Source organism: Zea mays, chromosome 6 (assembly GCF_902167145.1).
Source record: "Zea mays cultivar B73 chromosome 6, Zm-B73-REFERENCE-NAM-5.0, whole genome shotgun sequence".
Taxonomy (NCBI): domain Eukaryota; kingdom Viridiplantae; phylum Streptophyta; class Magnoliopsida; order Poales; family Poaceae; genus Zea; species Zea mays.
Window position 1 is genome coordinate 50230711 of NC_050101.1, and position 18211 is coordinate 50248921.

The 18211-nt window shown below is 43.7% G+C and overlaps 1 long non-coding RNA gene across 1 annotated transcript; it reads right to left on the reverse strand.

The window, feature by feature from the left end:
* Nucleotides 1-3368: 3368 nt before the first annotated feature.
* On the reverse strand, nucleotides 3369-7885 carry LOC118472180 (uncharacterized). The gene is made up of 2 exons (XR_004850144.1): nucleotides 7450-7885; nucleotides 3369-6255 (listed from the first exon to the last, which is right to left on the reverse strand). It is a non-coding gene; the product is annotated as an uncharacterized lncRNA (long non-coding RNA).
* Between the last annotated feature and the right edge of the window lie 10326 nt (nucleotides 7886-18211).

Genomic DNA, 18211 nt, shown 5'->3' on the forward strand with positions numbered 1-18211 from the left:
CAAAATGCTTCTACGATATGCACGAGCTGTTGTACGAGACAAAGGCTACTGGCAAGGAGCAATATCACAACAATTTTGGTTGTTACGGCTTCGTGCCCCGCGCCGATGTAAGTTATCCGGTCCCAACATTCCGAAAAAGGTGGCCCGGGGCCTGGATGGAAGAATGGTTCTATGTTGAGAATAATTTAACTAAGAGGGAAGATATAAGAGGAATTATTCAATGTCCAATCTAGTCTCGCTTCGACATCAGGAGGCCAGCCACCGCTCTTGGCAATGATATAGAGGCATGCCAGAGAAGCTTCAACAATGTGTGCACTTTTATTGGCATGAGAGACCTGGTTCAAGAACACATCGCCAATAGAGTATGGCCTCTCGTGAATGAGTGGGAGATGCCGAAGAAAGCTGTTGTCGGGTCTAGTCAGGGTGGTCTGGTCTATCTAAAGTATACCTTCAGATATAGAGGCGAGTTTGATGAGCCAAATGATGAATGGTTGAGCAGTATTGAGGCAACTAGCGATGAATTGCTTGGGGCTTACACTAGAGTCGAAGATGATGCTTTGACCTCAACCTTTGGAGGTCGAGGCAAGAAAAGGTTGAACGGCGTTTTCGACATGATTGGTTTCATATACCCTGATTATTGCTATCCCTCATGAAAGCAGGGAAAGAAGAGGAAAACCGCCGCTTCGACCATCTCTATTATGCCGAAGGGTAAAAAGATCATGGTCTTGATGCACCAACCGAGATACATTGAGACGGCCACATTGCTGAAGCTAGGTGAAGGGACATCTTCCATTGCTGAAGCAGAACAACCTGCTCCTGCCATTTCCAGGGAAGACCTATCTGAATTGCCGAAGGTTCCTGCAATCGGGCCAACCGAAACATTGAAACTTGGTGCCGAGGCCAAAGAAGAGGCGGTCAAAGAGCCAAAGCTAGGGGAAAAGGTAGAGCTGCCAAAAATCTTGAGCCCACCAGCGTAGTCAGGATTGCCGAAGATAATAAGAGCTCCTGCAATAACTCCCAAGAGGAGGAGAATGGCTAGCGTGCTAGACGCTGTCATGGAGACAACAAGGGCATTAACTCCTGCCCCTGCAAAGAAAATTATCGAAGCTGCTATAAGTCACGCTGAAACCGAAGCTGGGCCCTCAGTGCCTGCTGAGACAGAGCCTGCTGCAACTGAGGATAGGGCTGAGCAAGAATCTCCAGATGTTGGCATGGCTATGGAGAAGGATGTGGCCGAAAAAGCTAAATCTCCTGCTCCCGAAGCACCGTCCGAAGATCTTGACTTTATTATTCGACATGCTTCGGGAAAAATACTATCTGAAGAAGAAATTGCAGAAGCCAAACACTATGCCCGGGAACTGAAATACCCGAAGGGCGCCTTAGTGTTCAACGACACTTACGAAGATGATTTCTTACTATCTCCCGGACAATAAAGAAATATCCGTCTGCCGGGAGATGGCAAAAAATATGGGATTTCTGAAGCTTGAAGCTAACCTCTCCGCCATGTCAAAAGATGACCTTGCAGACAACCTTGCATACAACAGTCTGAAGGTATGAAAGTGATGAATTTAAAAATAGATTATCTTGTCTTGTATACTCGTGTTGATTCTATCTTTTTTCAGGGCTTAATTCTTAACAACGCTTTGAGGGCGCAAAAGAATGCTGAAGATGAAAGCTACGTGATAGCCCTTGGCAACCTTCAGTCAGAAGTTATTAAGATGAGGAATGAAGCCGTGGAAAAAGATAAAATCCTGCTTTCATTGGTGGATAAAGTGAAAAAAGACGAAGCAAAATTTAACACTCAATCTGAAGCTTATAAAGCCGAAATAGAAGACCTTCGAAAAAACTTGCCGAAGCCAATGAAAACTTTTTACTCGCAAAAGCTAGTCAAGAAATTAGTGAATGGTCGAACACTAGGCTGGAGAAAAATGTTGAGGAACTTTGCGAATCCAAGGAAAGGTGCTTCGAGAAATCCTTGGATTGCGTGAGAAAATTGAAAACCAGCTTTGCCAAGGTGGGTGCATATTCTTCTGAAAACAATTTCATTCGAGGCGATCCCGAGGGTGTTATTGATTGGATAAGCGGAGAAGCTGAAGCTTTTGAAGAGATCCTCAGTGATCGCGGGGACATTTGTGCTTTTGCCGGTGCTTGAGGGAATGCTTCAATTCTGGAGAAGGCTGGTTGTGATCATGTTAAGGCTGCAGCCCAGACCAAAGCCGCCTTCTCCACAGACGACACAAGAGACCCCTCGGCCGAAGCTACTCTACTGGGCAGAAAATTTTAGTCCAATGTCTGGGTGAACAATGGCCGAGAATTGGCCAATGAAATCATAAAGAAGAATGAAAAAGAAACCCACGATGTCCGAGAAGAAGCTAGGCGAGCCGAAGAGGCTGCCGAGCGCGCAAGGCGTATAGGTATTATTCTTGAATTTTAGCTTCGGTGTTTATTTTATGGCTTCGGTCTAACAATTTGCCTATTACAGCTGAACTCTCACTGCTGCCCGAGCCGTATGACCCTCAGGCTGATCCCGTTATGAAAGAAGCGTTGGATGTAATGAGCGTTGCTAACTCCGTCGTCGACAGGCTACTAACTGAAGCTGCCGAGAAGGTCCCTACAAAAGATTAGGCTTTTATTGTAATAATACTATGTAACATTTGGTGTATGAAACAATTAATCTGACATGTAAATTATTGTAATTTATTTCTTTGTAATGCATGAAATTTACGCACATACCGTTTTTGAGCCTTCGATAAAAAACACCTTCCCTTCTTTTCATGCTTCGTAAAGAAAGAAGCCCCTTCTATAGAAAATCTGATAAAATTATATTTTTCGAAGTTTGCCTTCGTGCCTCAGCATATTTTCGTTCAAGTTATTGCTGAAGACTTGCTTCGTACCCAGTCTTCGTTGTTGATGTGATATGATGTATGATGTAATGTTATGCGAAATGATGCGATGATATGATGCAATATGATGGTTATGCCAAACACACACACACTCACCCACACTGGAACACCCAAGACTCTGCATCCCCTTGGGGACGTCTTTGGAGTCTTTAAGCTCTGCATCCCCTTAGGAATGACTTTGGAGCTTCTACACCTTATATTTCGGTAGTATCTATGCTCTGCATCCCCTTAGGAACGACTTTGGAGCTTCTTCACCTTATATTTTGGTGGTATCTAAGCTCTGCATCCCCTTAGGAACGACTTTGGAGCTTCTTCAGCTTTTATTTCGGTGGAATTTTTGGCTCTGCATTCCCTTAGAAACGACTTCTGAGCTTCAGAACTTACTCTGCGCTCCCGTAGGAATGACTTTTGTAGCTTCGAAACATACTCTGTGCTCCCTTAGGAACGACTTTCGAGCTTCGGAAGTCTGTTAAGCAGGCGTATTTTACTCATTGATGCAGGCACAATTATTACATGAAATTGAAATTTAGTCCTTCGTTACTTGTTTCTCATACAAAAAATAAAATGGCATAAAAGATAAAGGTACATCAAGAGTAGGATATTCTTCAGTAGATATGCTTAGATTCTGGCACAATGTTGTTAACTGTACGAGCTTCGGACTCCTCTCAGAAGTCACGCTGTTGTTGAGCGTGCTGGTCCCCTTCTGGCTGTTGACTTCGGGTCAAAGTAGGTCATAGCAGCAGTGGTGGTGGGAGCTGAGCCTAGGAAGCTGGAGAATGGCTTGCCGAAGCAACAGAGGCCGTAGGCTGCTGATTACCTACATATTCTAGGACATAGGAAGAATAGCATGAGGCAGTATGTAGGACTTGCTTCGGCTGATTCTGCCGTGCTTCAGCTTTGGCAATCTCCTTTTGCTTCTGAATTGTGACTTGACAAGTTCTTGTGGTGTGGCCCTTGACTTCACCACAGAATAAACAGTACAGTCTTCTAGGCTAATCTCCGTATCTTCCTCCGAAGCCCCTGCTGCCTTTGCCCCTTGTGGCTGGTGGCCTGAAGAAGCTTTGTTGTGGCCCTAAAGACTGGGAGCTGTGTTGCTGCCTTTGAGGTTGACTTCCTCTGTCATCACATGGGTTGGAATTCAGGATTGATCTAACATGTCTGGGGTGGATTCTTCCTCCGAAGCCCCTCGTCATCTCAGAAAACCTGTATGCTTCTTCCCTTCTTTGGCGGAAATCATTATCAGCCCGGATGTACTCATCCATCTTCTGAAGAAGCTTCTCCAGGGTTTGTGGGGGTTTCCTGGCAAAATATTGAGTCATAGGTCCTGGCCGAAGCCCCTTGATCATGGCCTCAATGACAATTTCATTGGGCACTATAAGTGCTTGTGCTCTTAGACGTAGGAACCTTCGGACATACGCCTGAAGGTACTTCTCATGGTCCTGCGTGCACTGAAACAAAGCCTGAGCAGTGACTGGCTTCGTCTGAAAGCCTTGGAAGCTAGTGATTAGCATATCCTTGAGCTTCTGCCATCATGTGATTGTTCCTGGCCTGAGGGACGAATACCAAGTTTGAGCTACACTTTTGACTGCCATGATGAAGGATTTCGCCATGACTGCAGTATTGCCCCCATATGAAGATATGGTTGCCTCGTAGCTCATTAGGATCTGCTTTGGGTCTGAGTGCCCATCATACATAGGAAGCTGAGGTGGCTTGTATGATGGGAGCCATGGGGTAGGCTGCAACTCTGCTGCTAGAGGAGAAGCATCGTCAAAAGCAAAATTACCATGATGGAAATCATCATACCATTCATCATCGTTGTAATCGTTGTACGAATTGTCTTGACGAAGCTCTCTGTATTGAGGCCTTCGGTCTTGGTCATCTTGGGTGATATGACGCATTTCCTTAGCGGCCTCATCAATCTTCTTCTGAACATCGGTGAGACAAAGCATCTTTTCCTTCTTCCTCTGAACCTGTTGATTTCTTGGTCTAACTCCTCCTCCTGAGGTGTTGGACTAGTAGCCTTCCTTTTCTGGCTCCTAGCCTCGCGTAATGTATCTTGATTAACATATTGTCACACCCGGTTTTAAAGGACAAAGCCGGGTGCATCTCATACATGCGCCAAAGAAGACAACATATATAATAACAGAGTGTATAGAGATAAATGTCACAAAACATCAGAGTACTTATTACATAGCGGAAGACTTATTACAAAATAAAGGAATAAATGTAAAACGAACTAAGGATCGTCGGTGCCAATGTCGACTGAGAAACGCCACCTAGATCAGATCATACTCCTCGCCTTGTGGCTCCTCCTGAACCACCTGTTCTTCTCCTGTGGGGGGTGTGAGACAGCAAGAGTGAGCTCACATACGTTCATCGCTCAACAAGTCGTGGGGAATAATGTGGCATGAACTCACCAAAGGTGGGAGTTCATGAAGTGTAAGGCTGATCAATGGAATAAAGGCTGAAGCTTAGCATTGCTTTTATAAGTTGGTCAAACTTTTATTAGCAATTACTAAGTGTAAGTAAATACCAAACCTTAATAATAATAAAGAAAAATAATAGTAAAATAATCTCAAATGCGATGCAAATGTCCAATTAAATTTAAGTTCCATAAATTAATCATGTGAGGGTCCGAGCCGCTCATGACCGTGAGCACGGCTAGTATACCAGTTTTACACTCTGCAGAGGTTGCACATCTTTACCCACAAGTCATGTTACCCATCTGCCAAGAGATGGCCAATCCCATACACCTCTACCGAGGAGGCGAGGCAGGGTAACACTACGAGGCCTTTACAAAGTTCCACTAGCTTCAGAAATCCCGCTACAGTTTATAGGAAGCTCCAATGCAGGGTTCTTGCCTGACCGCCATCGCAGCAAAATCAACCAAGGACCTCCCTACACTGACCACTCCCCTACTGCCCTTGCCCCTTTCGGGTAAGGAAGACCTCCACTAACTTTCCTAGTTAATCAGCCAAGGGCGTCCCATTATACCCTTGTGGTAGCACTGTTTTCCCGGGTGGTCGCTCCATGTTCCCATTAACATAATGATCTTAACATGAACAGTAATAATAAAAGAGAATAAAAGAGTAATTATGAATAAAGTATCTTCATACCCAAATCCACATAAAGCAATAGCAGGTACTACCCAAAGAAATATTTCAGTGGTAAACAAGGTATAAAGATAGCCAAAACTAGGGTAACCTATTAGGTCCCATCAAAATTAACCTATGCAGATCATTATAATTAATAAGAACATGGCTGGGAAAAAGTAAGTGATCAAGGGCACAACTTGCCTGGCACTTGAGATTCCAGGTACCAACTTGCTTTTCAGATGACACGTGTCCTCGCGCTAGTCGTAGCAATACAAACAAACATGGTATAGACAGAATTAACATCACACCAAACATAAGTACAAAATGAATAATAATGAAATACGTGTTGCTACGAGACTCACGCAACTTGAACGGATCAAATCGGAGTTAAAGCGGAGGAGTTATGATTTTCTAAAGATTCTATGTGTTTTGTACAAGATTAAATGGGATATAAATGTTGATGTGACTTTCATGTCAAAACAATAGTACTAGATGATAGACAATAATATTACAAAATTTTAGGAATTGGAACGGATTAATTTGGGCTTAATATGAATTTTCTATGAATTACCCAAGTTTTACAATTATTTTTATACTCAAAATCAATTTCTAAATCTATTTTTCTGGTTTTATTTAATTCCTGGACTACGCCTCAATTTATATAGAAGGCAGGGGCCACTGCGCAAGCATTCCCGTGACTCAGTCAATAGTACACGGGACGGCGGGTTAAATAGAGTAAACTTCAGGGTCTCTTATGCATAATCTTCTGGCCGAAGGGGTATCGTTGAATGGTGGCCGTCCGATCTAAACCAAGGGCTCAGATTAAATCAGTCTTACTTGAACCGGTAAGCTCTCAGAACCATAGGATCAAGGATCGACGGCTCGGATCTAATTGGACAAACCGGTGTAACATGATCTAATCTCAGCCACTCAATTTCATATCCACGATTCAGATCGGATCGGGCCGAAGTAACATCGACCATTTAATCTGAGCCGAACACAGGGAGATCAACGACCCTCGCATCATCTCCTATCCCAGACCGAATAACAGACGCACGATGCACATCCAACGGTCAGCCATAACTCCCCCTCTTCCCAGCTGAACACGGCGGCGCAGGGGCTTACTGCGGTGAAGGTACGCCATCGGCGACCCCCATGATAACCACCGCCCAGTCATCCATGGTGGCGCGCCCAGCCCGAGGAGGCTGATTCACTACTCCAGCGATCTAGCCTCAGTACGGACCCGTGCAAAATCGAGAGGGAAGCTAGGCGAACATCATGGGAGGTCCCCCGCAATGGATCGGGGCGATAACACCGCAACACAAGAGACGCGGCAGCCCGTCCGCCATAGATGCACCATGGACAAGCTTCCTAATCATACTCTGGTGAACTAACTCCGACCCGAAACGCTACTATGCGGAGCGAGAAACATGACGGGAAGGGAATCTTACCACGTTAGCGGATGATGAAGACCAGAGCTTTCCCCTAATCCCTCTCTCCTCGATTTCTCTCCCCGAAGCCCGATCCCGACGGCACGCGGTTGGAGTAGCCGCCAGCTCTCGGCAACAACAGAGCTCTCTCACTCCCATGCACAATGACAGGGTTGGGCGGTGCACGTCGACTGGTTGAACGGGGAACAGCCCATGGCGGCGATGTCACTCGGCTCTCCCTCACAGACGGCGATATCGGTACCTGGCGGCTAGAGCGGTGCAGAGCTTCTGCACATGGGTCTCGCAGGGAAGAAACTGCGGAGAGTCCAAGGTCTTATCCCCACGACGCGGCGGACCCGGTCCAGCTCACGGATCCCACGAGGAGATTGCAACAGCACGCCCGCGAGAGGAGGACGCCGCGGATTTCGGGAAAACGAAGACCCAGTACGCGGGCCCGGTCAGTCAGTGGCGCGGAGTACGGCTGACGCGTAGGGAGTGGGGCTGGCAAGCCGGGTCCACAGCGCAGCGGCATAAGCGCGCGAGTGAGTGTGGAGCAGACTGCGTGGGCTGGTGCGTGAGAAGCAAATGGGCCGACCAGGCAAGAATTGGGCCCAAGCACTTAAGTGAGTCTTCTTCTTTTCGTTTTCTTTTTGTTTAATTTTCATTTTCTGATTTCTATTTTAAATTCAATTCAAACACAAGTTTGAATTCCCAACTTTTACTTTTAGATGCACAAATAAAACATCAGCATGAATGCAAGATTATATATATATTTATATATATTTTATACACTTGTTTTTATTTTAGTCCTTTTATACATGACTTTAATCATGAAATAGAGAATAGTTCATATGTTATGATTTTTTTAGGAAAAATATAATTTATATTGTAGGTTATATATTAACAAATAGTTTAACCATAATTCTTATATATAATCTCAATCCAAGGATAATTTAGCTTATCCAGGTACCTAAGGAAATTTTATTTTAACTTTGGGAGTAGTAATCTTCGAAATTATGAATATTCTCAAGAAAGGCGTTTTGATTGAAAACCTTTGGTGAATTTTCCCCTTACTTTTACAAAATTGAACTTTAGGATGTTACAAATCCTACCCCCCTTAAAAATAATCTCGTCCTCGAGATTTAAGAAGATCTAGGGAAAAGGTGAGGAAAATCTATGCGAAGCTCTTCTTCTCTTTCCCAAGTTGCTTCATCTTCACCGTGGTGGCTCCATTGCACTTTGCACATCTTTATAACCTTATTCCTTGTAACTCGAGTCAATGTATCAAGAATCCTGATGGGGTACTCAGCATAAGTCAAATCCTCTTAAACACTAAGGTCCTCCATTGGTAATTGTTCCTCAGGTACCCTGAGACATTTCTTCAGCTGAGATACATGGAATACATCATGAACCTCCGCGAGATGATCCGGTAACTCCAATTGATATGCAACCTCTCCCACTCGCTTTAAGATTAAGAAGGGTCCAATAAAGCGAGGGGACAACTTTCCTTTGACTTTGAATCTTCTCATACCCCGGAGTGGTGACACCTTCAAATAGACAAAATCTCCCTCTTTAAACTCAAGCAGTCTTCTCCGGGTATCAGCATAGCTTTTCTGCCTGGATTGTGCAGTTCTCAAATTCTCCCTTATTTGCTGAACTTGTTCTTCTGCTTCCTGTATAATCTCAGGCCCAAACAGTTGCCTTTCACCAGTTTGATCCCAATACAGTGGAGTCCTGCACTTTCTGCCATACAAAGCCTCAAACGGTGACATCTTCAAACTGGCCTGATAGCTATTATTATAAGAGAATTCCGCATAAGGCAAACTCTTATCCCAACTTCCACCATGCTTAAGGGCACAAGCTCTTAACATATCTTCCAGCACTTGGTTAGTTCTCTCAGTCTGCCCATCAGTCTGGGGATGGTAAGCCGAACTAAAATTCAATCTCGTATCCAATGACTCGTGCAACTTCTTCCAATACCGAGAGGTAAACTGTGATCCTCGGTCTGACACAATCTTCTTTGGCACACCATGTAGGCAAACAATCCGTGCCATGTACAACTCTGCTAACTTGGCTCCTGAATATGTGGTCTTCACTGGAATAAAGTGAGCTACTTTGGTTAGCCTGTCCACAATCACCCATATAGAATCATATCCAGCAGACGTGCAGGGTAATCCAACAATGAAGTCCATGCCAATCTCTTCCCATTTCCACTCAGGTATCTTCAGTGGATGCAGTAGTCCGGCTGGCCTCTGGTGTTCAGCTTTCACTCTTTGGAACACATCGCACATAGCCACATGTGCAGCCACATCTCTCTTTAGTCCATACCACCAATACTTTTGCTTCAAATCCTGATACATCTTAGTACTTCCAGGATGGATAGAATAAACTGAGTCATGTGCTTCCTTCAATATAGTTTCCCGAAGACTATCAATTTCGGGAACACAGATCCGATTCTTGAACCATATCGTGCCTTGCTCATCCTCCATGAACTCTGGGCCTCTACCCTCTGTTATCAGATCCTTGATCTCCTAGATTTTGGCATCACCAACCTAACCTTTACGTATTTCTTGCTCCAAGGTAGGTTCCAATTCAATAGTCACTCCTTCCGTATGTGTAACAATTCCCAGGTTGAGTCTCTCAAAATCTTTTGCTAATTCATCAGGTAACTGGACAACGAAAGTGGAGTGAACATGCTCCTTCCGGCTCAAGGCATCTGCAACCAAATTCGCCTTGCCTGGGTGATAGTGAATCTCCAAATCATAATCCTTAATGAGCTCCAACCAACGGCGTTGCCTAAGGTTGAGATCCTTCTGAGTGAATATGTACTTCAAACTCTTATGATCCGTATATACTTGGCACTTAGTTCCCATGATGTAGTGTCTCCAAATCTTAAGTGCATGCACAACGGCGGCCAGTTCCAAGTCGTGAGTGGGGTAGTTCAATTCATGTTTCCGCAACTGACGAGATGCATAGGCGGTCACATGTCCTTCTTGCATGAGCACACATCCCAGTCCTTGGCCACATGCATCACAATAAATGTCAAATCCCTTCTGCAGATCTGGCATAATCAATACTGGCGGCGACATCAATCTCTCCTTCAATTGATCAAAGCTTTCTTGGCACTTCTCAACCCACTTGAATTCTCTTCCTTTTTCCAAAAGCGATGTCATAGGCTTAGCAATTTTAGAGAACCCTTCAATAAATCTCCGATAATATCCTGCGAGTCCCAAGAAACTCCGAATCTCAGTAACTGTAGTGGGCACTCTCCACTCCATTATCTCCTTCACTTTAGCAGGATCCACTGCTATTCCTCCATTAGAAATAATATGACCAAGGAATGGCACCTTGTCAATCCAAAACTCGCACTTGCTGAACTTAGCGTAGAGTTGATTATCTCGTAACTTCTGTAGCACCAACCTCAGATGTTCCTCATGATCACTATCACTCTTGGAATAAATAAGAATATCATCGATGAAAACCACGACGAATCTGTCCAGATCATGAACACCTTATTGTTCAGATCCATAAAATAGGCTGGTGCATTGGCTAATCCAAACGACATAACGGTGAACTCATATAATCCATATCGAGTCGAGAAATCCGTCTTGGGAATATCTAATGGCCTAATCTTCATTTAATGGTAACCCGATCGGAGATCAATCTTCGAGAATACCCTTGCATCTCTCATCTGATCAAATAAATCTTTAATGCGGGGTAACAGATACTTGTTCTTCACAGTAACATCATTAAGGGATCTATAATCCACGCACATCCTTTGTGACCCATCTTTCTTCTATATAAATAGAACCGGTGCTCCACAAGGTGAAGAATTCAGACGAGTGTATCCATCCTCTTGTAATTCCGTTAATTGCTTCTTAAGTTCCTTTAGTTCTTCTACGGACATTTTGTATAGCCATTTAGAAATAGGAGCAGTCCCAGGTAAGAGATCCATGACAAACTCAACTTCCCTATCTGGTGGCATCCCTGGTAACTCCTCTGGAAAGACATCCGAAAAATCTCTAACCACACGGATGTTGACACCAACAAACTTCCCATCTACTAAGAATGTCGCTAGTCTGATGGTGGTAGTTACTGCAACTTCAACTTCAAATCTTTCTTCTTTGGAACGGGTGAGTTCTACGGTTCCCTTAGCACAATGTATATACTGCCTTTGTCTTTCTTAACCATGACATACCAAGGATCAAGTCTATACTGCTCTCTTCTAACAGTATAGGGGTAGTCCATCTAGGTTAGAAATACAGGGTAAGAAAGAAAGGATGGTAGACAAGGCGAGTAATTACGAGGAATGTTACTGCGGGGGATTTATTAGCTAAGTAGATTAGTGTGTTATCCACTAAAGCTTAATACATTACCTTATGGTGGTACATGCTAAGATGCCCGTCTATATTATTTCAATCAATCAAAGAAGCAAATCAGACATTGATCATCAGAACAATCAACCAACATTTTTAATAGAGAAAATAATTTTAATTTTTGTCTTAGGTCTCCTATCTCTTAAAAATGTCATAGGGGTAGGGATTCCAGGGTGTGAAATCCGTCTTGTCTTAGAGTAGAAAAGGTAAGAATGATCAAAGTAGAACAATAGAAGGTGAGACATGATCAAGATAAGTATAGAAAGAATCAGAGTAAGGTAAGTAGGTAAGGGTTTTGTCCATTTCTATCTAGGTTTCGTCCTACAGTCAACATTTGCTCCGATACCACTTCTGTCACACCCGGTTTTAAAGGACAAAGCCGGGTGCATCTCATACATGCGCCAAAGAAGACAACATATATAATAGCAGAGTGTATAGAGATAAATGTCACAAAACATCAGAGTACTTATTACATAGCGGAAGACTTATTACAAAATAAAGGAATAAATGTAAAACGAACTAAGGATCGTCGGCGCCAATGTCGACTGAGAAACGCCACCTAGATCAGATCATACTCCTCGCCTTGTGGCTCCTCCTGAACCACCTGTTCTTCTCCTGTGGGGGGTGTGAGACAGCAAGAGTGAGCTCACATACGTTCATCGCTCAACAAGTCGTGGGGAATAATGTGGCATGAACTCACCAAAGGTGGGAGTTCATGAAGTGTAAGGCTGATCAATGGAATAAAGGCTGAAGCTGAGCATTGCTTTTATAAGTTGGTCAAACTTTTATTAGCAATTACTAAGTGTAAGTAAATACCAAACCTTAATAATAATAAAGAAAAATAATAGTAAAATAATCTCAAATGCGATGCAAATGTCCAATTAAATTTAATTTCCATAAATTAATCATGTGAGGGTCCGAGCCGCTCATGACCGTGAGCACGGCTAGTATACCAGTTTTACACTCTGCAGAGGTTGCACATCTTTACCCACAAGTCATGTTACCCATCTGCCAAGAGATGGCCAATCCCATACACCTCTACCGAGGAGGCAAGGCAGGGTAACACTACGAGGCCTTTACAAAGTTCCACTAGCTTCAGAAATCCCGCTACAGTTTATAGGAAGCTCCAATGCAGGGTTCTTGCCTGACCGCCATCGCAGCAAAATCAACCAAGGACCTCCCTACACTAACCACTCCCCTACTGCCCTTGCCCCTTTCGGGTAAGGAAGACCTCCACTAGCTTTCCTAGTTAATTAGCCAAGGGCGTCCCATTATACCCTTGTGGTAGCACTGTTTTCTCGGGTGGTCGCTCCATATTCCCATTAACATAATGATCTTAACATGAACAGTAATAATAAAAGAGAATAAAAGAGTAATTATGAATAAAGTATCTTCATACCCAAATCCACATAAAGCAATAGCAGGTACTACCCAAAGAAATTTTTCAGTGGTAAACAAGGTATAAAGATAGCCAAAACTAGGGTAACCTATTAGGTCCCATCAAAATTAACCTATGCAGATCATTATAATTAATAAGAACATGGCTGGGAAAAAGTAAGTGATCAAGGGCACAACTTGCCTGGCACTTGAGATTCCAGGTACCAACTTGCTTTTCAGATGACACGTGTCCTCGCGCTAGTCGTAGCAATACAAACAAACATGGTATAGACAGAATTAACATCACACCAAACATAAGTACAAAACGAATAATAATGAACTACGTGTTGCTACGAGACTCACGCAACTTGAACGGATCAAATCGGAGTTAAAGCGGAGGAGTTATGATTTTCTAAAGATTCTATGTGTTTTGTACAAGATTAAATGGGATATAAATTTTGATTTGACTTTCATGTCAAAACAGTAGTACTAGATGATAGACAATAATATTACAAAATTTTAGGAATTGGAACAGATTAATTTGGGCTTAATATGAATTTTCTATGAATTACCCAAGTTTTACAATTATTTTTATACTCAAAATCAATTTCTAAATCTATTTTTCTGGTTTTATTTAATTCCTGGACTACGCCTCAATTTATATAGAAGGCAGGGGCCACTGCGCAAGCATTCCCGTGACTCAGTCAATAGTACACGGGACGACAGGTTAAATAGAGTAAACTTCAGGGTCTCTTATGCATAATCTTCTGGCCGAAGGGGTATCGTTGAATGGTGGCCGTCCGATCTAAACCAAGGGCTCAGATTAAATCAGTCTTACTTGAACCGGTAAGCTCTCAGAACCATAGGATCAAGGATCAACGGCTCGGATCTAATTGGACAAACCGGTGTAACATGATCTAATCTCAGCCACTCAATTTCATATCCACGATTCAGATCGGATCGGGCCGAAGTAACATCGACCATTTAATCTGAGCCGAACACAGGGAGATCAACGGCCCTCGCATCATCTCCTATCCCAGACCGAATAACAGACGCACGATGCACATCCAACGGTCAGCCATAACTCCCCCTCTTCCCAGCTGAACACGGCGGCGCAGGGGCTTACTGCGGTGAAGGTACGCCATCGGCGACCCCCATGATAACCACCGCCCAGTCATCCATGGTGGCGCGCCCAGCCCGAGGAGGTTGATTCACTACTCCAGCGATCTAGCCTCAGTACGGACCCGTGCAAAATCGAGAGGGAAGCTAGGCGAACATCATGGGAGGTCCCCCGCCATGGATCGGGGCGATAACACCGCAACACAAGAGACGCGGCAGCCCGTCCGCCATAGATGCACCATGGACAAGCTTCCTAATCATACTCTGGTGAACTAACTCCGACCCGAAACACTACTATGCGGAGCGAGAAACACGACGGGAAGGGAATCTTACCACGTTAGCGGATGATGAAGACCAGAGCTTTCCCCTAATCCCTCTCTCCTCGATTTCTCTCCCCGAAGCCCGATCCCGACGGCACGCGGTTGGAGTAGCCGCCAGCTCTCGGCAACAACAGAGCTCTCTCACTCCCATGCACAATGACAGGGTTGGGCGGTGCACGTCGACTGGATGAACGGGGAACAGCCCATGGCGGCGATGTCACTCGGCTCTCCCTCACAGACGGCGATATCGGTACCTGGCGGCTAGAGCGGTGCAGAGCTTTTGCACATGGGTCTCGCAGGGTAGAAACTGCGGAGAGTCCAGGGTCTTATCCCCACGACGCGGCGGACCCGGTCCAGCTCACGGATCCCGCGAGGAGATTGCAACAGCACGCCTGCGAGAGGAGGACGCCGCGGATTTCGGGAAAACGAAGACCCAGTACGCGGGCCTGGTAAGTCAGTGGCGCGGAGTACGGCTGACGCGTAGGGAGTGGGGCTGGCAAGCCGGGTCCACAGCGCAGCGGCATAAGCGTGCGAGTGAGTGTGGAGCAGACTGCGTGGGCTGGTGCGTGAGAAGCAAATGGGCCGACCAGGCAAGAATTGGGCCCAAGCACTTAAGTGAGTCTTCTTCTTTTCGTTTTCTTTTTGTTTAATTTTCATTTTCTGATTTCTATTTTAAATTCAATTCAAACACAAGTTTGAATTCCCAACTTTTACTTTTAGATGCACAAATAAAACATCAGCATGAATGCAAGATTATATATATATTTATATATATTTTATACACTTGTTTTATTTTAGTCCTTTTATACATGACTTTAATCATGAAATAGAAAATAGTTCATATGTTATGATTTTTTTAGGAAAAATATAATTTATATTGTAGGTTATATATTAAGAAATAGTTTAACCATAATTCTTATATATAATCTCAATCCAAGGATAATTTAGCTTATCCAGGTACCTAAGGAAATTTTATTTTAACTTTGGGAGTAGTAATCTTCGAAATTATGAATATTCTCAAGAAAGGCGTTTTGATTGAAAACCTTTAGTGAATTTTCCCCTTACTTTTACAAAATTAAACTTTAGGATGTTACACATCTAGTGGCTGCAATGCAGCCCCTGGCCCTTATGACTTGTTCGGTGGCATGACGAAGGTGGTTGAGTGAGTTCACCGGAGGTGGGCGCCAATGTTGGTCACTTGTTCTCAAGTGCTATGAGTTAAGAACAAGACAACACAAATGTTAATGGTTATAGACCTTCATCCGTCGAAGCATTATCTCCCTCAGGATATAATGATCTTCAGACAAAGGTCATGAAGAACATACCTTCATCATTTCGATATGCAAAAATATAAACAGGGGTGTATAAAACATAAAAAGACCATGAATAATTATATTAAATCATTAAATCATTCATATTGACATTATATACTCATGAGCAAACATTAATGATATTAAATTACATTTGTACCTTCGGCTTGACAGAAGGTGAAAATCCGAGAGTGACGTGCAAGCGATTACAAGCCAGCATGAACAGTACGGTGTTACTGTTCATCTATTTATAGGCACAAGACACAGCCTGGGTAAAATTACATTTATGTCCCTGACATTTACTATTAGCCAAAAGGTAATTTGTCGAGGACTGAGCAGTCTTTTCCTTTTAAGTCGGTTTCGTTCTTCATCATCATCCTTGTGCTGAGCCAAAGCTTCTCTAGCCACAGCTTCGGAGTTGGTCTGTCCTTCTTCTCGATCACGCTTTTCCATACCTTGCACACCTTCGTCTCAAACCCGAAGCTTCCTGTGACAGTATACTATTCTGGAAAACATGTTAGTCGTGTTTTTGAGGACCTTCGGAAGATGAAGGCCCCCAACATACTGTGTTTATCAAACTGGAGAAACCTAACAGGCGACTATGACCTCTGGGAAATCTTTGTAAAGGCTACATAGTGAGACCCTTCTAGGTCACCTTGGTAGTGATCAATGGGGAGGCTAGAATCCCGGGCAGAAAGGGAATCACGACTTGTGGGTAAAGTGTGCGACCTCTGCAGAGTGTTAGAAACTGGTATATCAGCCGTGCTCACGGTTATGAGCGGCCTTAGGATCCTCTTTGATTAGAACTTTGGTTACTTTTATGATGATGATTAGCAATGATGGTTATAATTTTGATCTCTGGTATTTCCTCTTGGAGGGAGTGCTTCTGGGTAATAACTGGGTTTATTACTAAAATTTGGCTCTACTCATAGTAATAAAACTTGACCAACTAAAAGCAACTGCTTAACCTTAACTCCACATACCGCTAGTCCACTTTAGCCAAATGGGACATTTGCTGAGTACGTTGATGTGTACTCACCCTTGCTTTACAAACCACCCCACCCCAAGTTGTCCCCATTGTACTCAGTGCTCAGGAGGTGATGCTGGCAACATGGAGGACTTTGAGGAGTTCCAGGACTACGACGAGTTCTAGTTTATCTTAGTGGCAAACCCCCAGTCAGCTACCTATGTAGGTTTATCTTCTACGTTTCATTTTCCGCACTTTGATATTAATGTTGAAGACAATGGTTATGTATTAGACTCTGTGGATGTCTTGGGCATCTTGATGTAATTAAAGTACCTTTCCGCTATTTACTTTGCGCATTGTGTGATGGTGTCCAATTATGTAATTGTTGTGTACGTGAGTTCTGATCCTGGCACGTACATGGTTCGCAATCGGTTTGCCTTCCAAAACCGAGTGTGACACTCACGAATTGAAGGATTTCTTGAGGAAGAGGGCATCAAGCATGAGTTTTCTTCTCCCTACACACCTCAACAAAATGGTGTAGTGGAGAAGAAGAATAGAACTATATTGGACATGGCAAGGACCATGTTTGATGAGTACAAGACACCAGATCGATTATGGGTGGAGGTGATTAACACCGCTTGCTACTCCATCAACCGACTCTATCTTCACCGAATCCTCAAGAAAACATCATATGAACTCCTGACCGGTAAAAAGCCCAATGTTTCTTATTTTAGAGTTTTTTGGAGCAAATGCTTTATTCTTATTAAGAGAGGTAGAAATTCTAAATTTGCTTCTAAAGCAGTAGAAGACTTTTTACTTGGTTATGACTCAAACACAAGGGCATATAGTCTTTAACAAGTCCACTAGATTAGTTGAAGTTTCTTATGACATTGTGTTTGATGAGACTAATGGCTCCCAAGTGGAGCAAGTTGATCTTGATGAACTAGATGATGAAGAGGCTCCATGCGACATGCTAAGGAACATGTCCATTGGGGATGTGTGTCCAAAAGAATCCGAAGAGCCTCCACAAGCACAAGATCAACCATCGTCTTCCATTCAAGCATCTCCACCAACTCAAAATGAGGAACTGACTCAAGAAGAAGAAGATGAAGATCAAGACGATGAGCCACCTCAAGAGGTGGACATTGATCAAGGGGGAGATGAAGATGATCAAGACAAGGAAGATAATTAAGAGATTCAAAGTCAAAGACCACCGCACCCAAGAGTCCACCAAGCAATTCAAAGAGATCACCCTGTCAACTCCATTCTTGTGACATTCACAAGGGGGTAACCACTAGATCTCGAGTTGCTCAC